This window comes from Triticum urartu, chromosome 6, assembly GCF_003073215.2.
Source record: "Triticum urartu cultivar G1812 chromosome 6, Tu2.1, whole genome shotgun sequence".
Lineage (NCBI taxonomy): Eukaryota > Viridiplantae > Streptophyta > Magnoliopsida > Poales > Poaceae > Triticum > Triticum urartu.
In genome coordinates, this window is record NC_053027.1 from 273,188,129 (window position 1) to 273,196,166 (window position 8,038).

Sequence of the window (8,038 nt, forward strand, 5' to 3'; positions counted from 1 at the left end):
TCCGGACACCCCTAATCCAGGACTCCCTCAGTAGCCGCTGAACCAGGATTCAATGACGATGAGTCCGGCGCGCAGATTGTCTTCGGCATTGCAAGGCGGGTTCTCTCCAAATTCCAGGTACCTTGTTGAATAAAGTCGTTTTCTTGTAAATGTTGCGCTCCCTTGGCTTCTACGCCAATAATGGTCGTCTCCATGTGTCAAATGAATATGAAAAGTATGTGAGTGGTTTTTACATCCACACCCTAGCCACGTAAATGAGAGCTGCCAATTTAAGGGGGACGAGGATTTAGATCCAAACCAACACCTTTCCCCCTTTCGCTAGTGTCATCAGAGCGGCATCGACAAAGGTCCATTCCACCATTGGCCAAGCCGTGCAACTCCTCCCTCTCGCCCTTTCAGCCCCTAAGCCTGGATATTGGGGAGATGCTCCATCCCGCATAGCGAGCTAGTGACGCCTAGACCAAGGGGTTCTCACCCGGCCCTATATTGGTCCCGGTTCGAGCCGGTCTTGCGTTTATAATGGTCGGAGAGCAAGCGGAGAGTGCCCCCAACCCTCCAAAGGAGAGCGGGTATGCCTTGTCCCTTATCTAATAAGAGGGCTCGGATTTCCAATCCATCCGTTTCTTCGGGGGCTACTGGAGTACTATGGCCTCCAGCTACACAATCTTACCGCCCGCCTCCGTATTGCATATCGCGGGCTTCGTAGCCCTTCTGCGAGCTGTTTTTGGGTGTTGAGGCTCATTTCGGGCTGTGGAAGCTGTTCTTCCTCGTGCCCCGTTCTAAGAAGGGGTCAATGTATCAAGGTGGGCGGAGCCGAAGTGTGGCGCATCACGCGGGACCGGACCTATCCGGAACCCAAAGAAGGCGTCCCGAGGACTGGCCTTCGGAAGTTTTACATAGAAGGATGTCCCGCTGCCGGATCCTGTCCGAATCGGGCTCCCTGAGTTTTGACAGTGCCCCACTAAAGAAGCGCCTAAGTTGGCGTCATGGAGCCCTCAGAGGAAAGCGACAAGGATGTTTTTACCTGATGGGCCGGATAAGATTGTTTGCTTTCCGGACTGACCATGATCGAGTCATGGCCGCATGCCATCATGCGAGGGGTGCAGGCCGCCTACAGTATAGAGGACACCCCATGTGGGACTTCACGGGGAGGAAGACAAACCCGCTAACGGCCGTAAGGGGCCGGGATTCGGCTGCGGCTCTAATAAAGACCTTGTTCGCTTTGTACAAGGGAGAAGAGGAGGATTTCTCCGCGGCGACTCGACTAAAGGGGTGGATTTTCTATTGTACAATCCTCCAAGCTGGGTAAGTGTCGCATCTTGCCCACTCCGTTTTATATTCCCATTTGTTAATATTCAGTCTAGCGGCTTCAACGCAGGAACTGGCGCCAGGCTGTTAAAGAAATAACAGCCCTCCTCACAACCCGAGACCCCGGACGGTCCCTCGACCCAGATCTCAAGAGGATCCGGACTTTCGGTGGAGCTGTGTTGATGGAGTGTTCCATCATTGAGCAAGGGCCAATGCGCTTGGTGGATTACAGGTTGAATTACCAGGCTAATCCCGGCCTCCCAGAAACGGGAGGCCGAACCTGCGGCGACAAACCAACGAGGGGGGCCGCAGGGCCCCGTGGCAGAAAAGAGGTGCAGTACGGACGAGGACGTCCGCGCAAAGTTATGGTGCGCCCCTTATCCCAGGTGTTACACCTTCAAGGTACATTAACACTCGTGCTCTCTTCAGGACAAAGAGACCTCACCGGACTAGATTCGGAGAGGCTGCCAATCGCGCCTCCACCAGCCAGGCTCCCAAGCCTGGTCCGGAGGTGGAGGGCCGAACATAAGGCGCGCACCGGACGCTCCTCCGATGGAGGATGTGGACAGGTTGTCTGCCACCAATTCTGAGGTGGAGAGTGCCATGAACCAGAGGCATCGCCGGACAATTCTTCGCGACGCTTGTTTCTCCCAAGAGGCGTTAGATGCCTTCAAATCGGGAGATGCGTACCTCCGTGCCGCTCAAAATGGTCTAGCCAGAGCCACACAGCAATATGTAAAAGACATACGGGTAAGAAAATTTTCGTAATTATATATAGATACCAGTAGCCCCCGTGACTTGAAACAGTTTGAATAACTGATTTAAGGATCATTTGTTATGCAGGTTCTTACAGAAAAGAATTCCTTGAGGCCGCACTAGCCGTGGCAGGGGAGCCCAAGGAGACCCCCTCTGGTAATATATACTTCGAAAGATAAGTATTTTGCGAAGCACGGCATGGGTGTGAATCTGACAAATGAAATTGCAGATGGCGCCGGATTGAATCCAGAAAGGCAACACCTCCTACGCCAGCTAAAGGCTGGTGAGAAGGTGCTGACAAAGGTGAGGCGGGAGAAGAACGATCTCCAAGATGCCAACACCAAGCTGGGCGTCGAGCTAAAAGATGTTCGTGCCCAGCTGTCAGACTCCGTTAAGGAGAATCATCGGCTTCGGCGCGGCATATTTAGTAAGTGCTTGAACGAACCTTTGAAAGAATGTTTGGCGGGGAAGTCGACTAACAGAGCAATGTCTGTAGGTGTGCTAACAGGTCGTCCTGTAGAGGAGATGCCCGGTTCTACGGGTGACCTTCTTCCCGAACTCTGGCAACTGCTCGATCGAGTTCGGCAGGCGATGCAAGACGTCGCCCAGGCCCTGTGGCCATCCATCTCCATGCCCGAAGGTCTTGGAGAGCTTGCGGAGAAGCTAAAGGGAGCACGGCGGCGCTTCCGATTGTGGAAGATATCGGCCTGCCGTCAAGGCGCTAGGGAGGCCTAGGCCATGGTGAAGACGCGGTACACAAAGCCTGACCCCAACCACATGGCCAAGCTCGGTCCTATAGGGCCCAATGGGAAGGAGATCCCTGTAAGCTTAGTATACGGCCAAGTAGAGTTGGCCGCAAAGTATTCCCAGCAGGACTGTAAATTAGACAGCCTGTTAGATGGTATTGAAGAGGAATACAATCAGTCAAAATGACTATGTAATTTAATTGACATTTATAATGCCTTCTAGCCGGATTGTAGATCATTTGTCATGCCCGACCTTTTCGCTTCAGCCTCGGGACCTGACGGTCCGGAGTATGTCCGAATTCCCATGCGGTTATATAGGAACCGGGGAATGCATCGAGACCAGGCGTAGGGGTCATTAGTGCGTGAACAGACAAGTGCCCGACTAGTTATGTTATATTACATGGTTAGTAAGAAACATCTTCCGGGGAGAATAGTTCCGTTAGGGGTTCCTTTCCCTGGGAGGCATGCCCTAAAGTGCATGTCCATGCTGTGAAAAGAAACACAGGAAAAACATCTAGGGGCGTATAGATAAATAAAATAAAAAATCATCTTTAGTTCACCGACCGAATATTCCCTTAAGAACGCTAGCTTTCGGCTTCACCCAGTCTGAGGTACACGATCCGGCTGACCCGGGACAGTAACAATCGCAGAGGTGCTCCCTTTACCACCTAGCCGAACAATCGGGAACGTAGGGGTAAGCACAGGAGCCAGGCAACCCAGCTTGGCCAAAACTTAAGTCATATCGATGCATATAATGGTGAATAAAAGGTACATGCGGAAGTGTGACACATGTGTTGGGCATGAAGCCCGTATAAATAAGCTTCTGTTTAAAGAAGCCCCCAGGTTTAATGAGCGCGGATAGCGCGTCACTTTATGAGCCTTTAAAGGCTATAAGAGAGAGGAGAGAAGAGAGAGAATGTAAGACAGAAAGTATATAAAAATGGACAGAGGAAGGAGACGAACACAGAGTCCGGCGCTAGGCATAGAATCTTCGGAGACGGGCTGCGTTCCATGGGTTCGGCTCGAGTCGGTTATCCGATGCATCTCGCAGGCGGTACGCTCCACCAGTCAGGACTTGGTCAATTATGAAGGGACCTTCCCACTTGGGCTTGAGTTTGTCCTTTTTCTTGTCCGGCAGCGTAGAACTAATTCGCCAACATTGTAATTTTTGGCCCGTACTTCTCTGCTTTGGTATCTTCGAGCCTGCTGTTGATAGAATGCGGAACGGGCTTTTGCCACGTCACGCTCCTTCCTCCAAGGCGTCCAAACTGTCCTGCCGATCGAGCTCGGCTTCTCTTTCTTCGTACATGCGCACTCGAGGTGAGTCATGAATTATGTCGCAAGCAACTGCCTCTGCGCCGTACACCATAAAGAATGGTGTGTATCCGGTGGTGCGATTCGGCGTGGTCCGCAGCCCCCAGAGTACGGAGTCGAGCTCCTCTACCCAGTGCTGTTAGATTCCTTGAGGGACCGCACTAATCTGGGTTTGATGCCGCTCATGATAAGACCATTTGCACGTTCGACCTGGCCGTTAGTTTGTGGTGATAGACGGAAGCATAATCGAGCTTGATGCCCATGTTTTTGCACCAGAGTTTTACCTCGTCGGCCGTAAAGTTCGTGCCGTTATCAGTGATGATGTTGTGGGGGACGCCGTAACGGTGTACAACCCCGGATATAAAGTCTATCACCGGTCCGGATTCGGCCGTCTTAACAGGCTTGGCTTCTATCCATTTGGTGAACTTATCCACCATGACCAGTAAGTATTTTCGCTTGTGGGTTCCGCCTTTAAGGGGTCCAACCATGTCAAGCCCCCAGACGCGAAGGGCCAAGTGATGGGGATAGTTTGGAGGGCGGTGGGTGGCATATGGCTTTGGTTTGCAAAGCTGGCAGCGATCGCATCGTTGACTAAGTCCTGGGCGTCTGCCCGGGCCGTCGGCATACGCTGCATTTAGTGCCAGCGTCCAGCCTTTCCTCTCAGTGTGCGGTGTGGTTGCTCTGCTTGACGGACTCCGGGACCGAGGAAATCGGCTGCCGCGCGTGAGTGTGTGACGATGGCAGCTCTCTCAGTTGCTGCTCCTTCTGGCTCAGTGGACGGACTCGAGACTTAGTCTATTCGTATGGGTAGTTAGGCCGCTCTCCGCTTCGCTTCGACCTGTATCAGGCGTATAGAAATTGCCACGCTTGTGTGCAAGGACTCCTATGGCTTATTCTATTCGAGTAGTGTTGACTGCTCTCTTGCTTTACTCGAATAATCTCCATCTCCGCTTGTGACTTCTGAGCGTAGAGCTCCTTCGAGCGATCGAATCGGAAGCTATGTTCACGCGTGGTCGTCATCTTGGTGCGCTGCCTCGGTTTCATCATGGGCAACATGCTAATGATAAGTTAGTTCATGACATCTGGGCTAGTAACAGGACGTACAGTCGTAGGGGTATCTTAACCGGAAACTGGTCTACGTCCACGGGCGCCGCGCTGCGATAATTGCCATCTCATTTACGGCCTAGGTATCTGATCTAGAGTGCTTCAATTGTCGTCCTGCAGCAGTCTCAGTTTGTCGACTATGTTGTCTTGCGAAGGGTGGTTGCTCCTCTCGGCTGGTCTCGCGGGCAGATCCTTGGGTTGGCTTAGATCAGCGGCCCTGTTAGTCTGTTCGGGGCTCCTCTTACCCTCTACTTTTACGGCAGTCCTGAGGCCGTTGAATCTTGCTTCTTATATATCGCTCTCTTGAACGATGTTCTGAGTCTCCTTCGGTGCCCCGGGGCCAGACCTTCTCAGGTGCAGCTCCATCGCTGGTGGTCCTGTCTCGGCCGGCTCCGATTGCCTGCGTTTTCTCTCGACGGCCTATCGATTCTTCTGGCGGTCAGCGGTCTGATCTATCTTTGTGCTGCAGGCCGCTCCAAGGCGAAGATTATATTTTCCAAACCCGAGAGGGTGTCACAATTGTAAGTGTGGACCTATGTCAAGCCGTTCAACTCGAGCCTTGCATATACACAGCTTATTATTGCACTATCGTACTGTCTGGTGCGTTGGCGGCTCAGTGGTACACGCTGCCTCTTGCCTATTTTTTTGGATTTGGCAGTCTCCGAGAACAAGTCGTCTTCGCTCGAGTTCTAATTTGTAGACATTCATCTGAGGAAGTGTATGGCTCTCAGAAAATTGGCCGGCCTAACCGCGCATACGCTTACTAGTGGCTGTGTCCATGTAGCAGATGGAATAATGACCCGGATGCCCCATGGATACTAGTTACCTGCAGCCTAAGGCGCCTCCGGTTGGTTGGCCCCAATTGTACACCGAAGGAGAGCTCTATCAAATTTCGCGAACCTATTGATGTTTGAGTAGATCGAGCTGTGTTGTTTTGTTATAGACTGGATCATACTTACTCGGTATCTAAGGGATCAGATTTACAGGTTAGGGTATCTACCAGAAATGTCTGCTACCGCTTGACACTGTGTCTCGATTAAGATGCGAGTTGCATAAAAACTCGTCAAATGGCCGACTTCGCGGGGACCTCGACCTTGCCGGTGAGCCTTTGATGTGTTGGATTTGGAATCAAGATGCGACAGGAGTGAAATACCTATAGGGTGGTCTTCATCAGTTCACCAACGCTTATAAATCACCAGGTTTTGACGTGGCAGGCTGTTTAAAAAAAAACCGGAGTGAGAGTTCTCTTCATGCCTGAGATGAGCATACTTGACCATCCGTGCTCCATTTACCGCCTTTTCAGTGGGCAGCAACCGGCTCTTTTGAGGGCCGCACCCTCTAATGATTGACGAGAACTAGGTCTACGGTGGGCGGAGCTGTGGCCTGTATCCAATGTTGACGCATGTGATGTATCTAATACATTATCTATTCTGGCGCACTTAGGGAGTTTACCCGCCTCTTTGTAGCATTTTTCTTGGTGCAACGTCGGAATGGTGGCAGCTCGGCCAAGACTTGCGACTTGTTGCTCGCGCTCGCCAGTCATAGGTCTCTTTACGGACGTAGCCCTGATCTGGACGGCGAGTGGCGAGTTCCTCCAATGGCCCATTTGCAAATCTCCGGGCCCGTCTTGCGGTCGACCGGTTGTTGTATTGCAGTGTCAACGTCCTCGTAGAGGTCAGTGTTTCGGTCTATTCGATCTTGATTAGGGGTGCTCGATCTAAGGTAGGGTGCCTACTGTTGATCAGTGTGAGACACTGGTCTTGAATGGGACTCCCGTGCGGCCTCTTAAGCTTGTTTGCTCGCGTGTGTATCGGACGCTGAATCCCACGCGTCGGTTCATCACACTGTCCGATGACCTCTTGTTTTCACCGCAGTTTATTTGGTCTGGAGCATATGAGATGTTCTAGGAGTTGAAGTTAAAGCCAAAAGCCCCAGAGAGAGAAGTCTCCAATAAGTTCTATAGCTGCAAGATGGAGGAGAATAGTTCTGTCAGTGAGCATATACTCAAAATGTCTGGGTATAATAATCACTTGATTCAGATGGGAGTTAATCTTCCAGATGATTGCGTCATTGACAGAATTCTCCAATCACTGCCACCAAGCTACAAGAGCTTCGTGATGAACTATAATATGCAAGGGATGAACAAGACTATTCCCGAGCTCTTCGCAATGCTGAAAGCTGCGGAGGTAGAAATCAAGAAGGAGCATCAAGTGTTGATGGTCAACAAGACCACTAGTTTCAAGAAAAAGGGCAAAGGAAGAAGAAGGGGAACTTCAAGAAGAAAGCAAGCAAGTTGCTGCTCAAGAGAAGAAACCCAAGTCGACCTAAGCCTGAAACTGAGTGCTTCTACTGCAAGCAGACTGGTCACTGGAAGCGGAACTGCCCCAAGTATTTGGCGGATAAGAAGGATGGCAAGGTGAACAAAGGTATATGTGATATACATGTTATTGATGTGTACCTTACTAATGCTCGCAGTAGCACCTGGGTATTTGATACTGGTTCTGTTGCTAATATTTGCAACTCGAAACAGGGACTACGGATTAAGCGAAGATTGTCTAAGGACGAGGTGACGATGCGCGTGGGAAATGGTTCCAAAGTCGATGTGATCGCGGTCGGCACGCTACCTCTACATCTACCTTCGGGATTAGTATCTAGACCTAAATAATTGTTATTTGGTGCCAGCGATTGAGCATGAACATTATATCTGGATCTTGTTTGATGCGAGACGGTTATTCATTTAAATCAGAGAATAATGGTTGTTCTATTTATATGAGTAATATCTTTTATGGTCATGCACCCTTGAAAGAGTG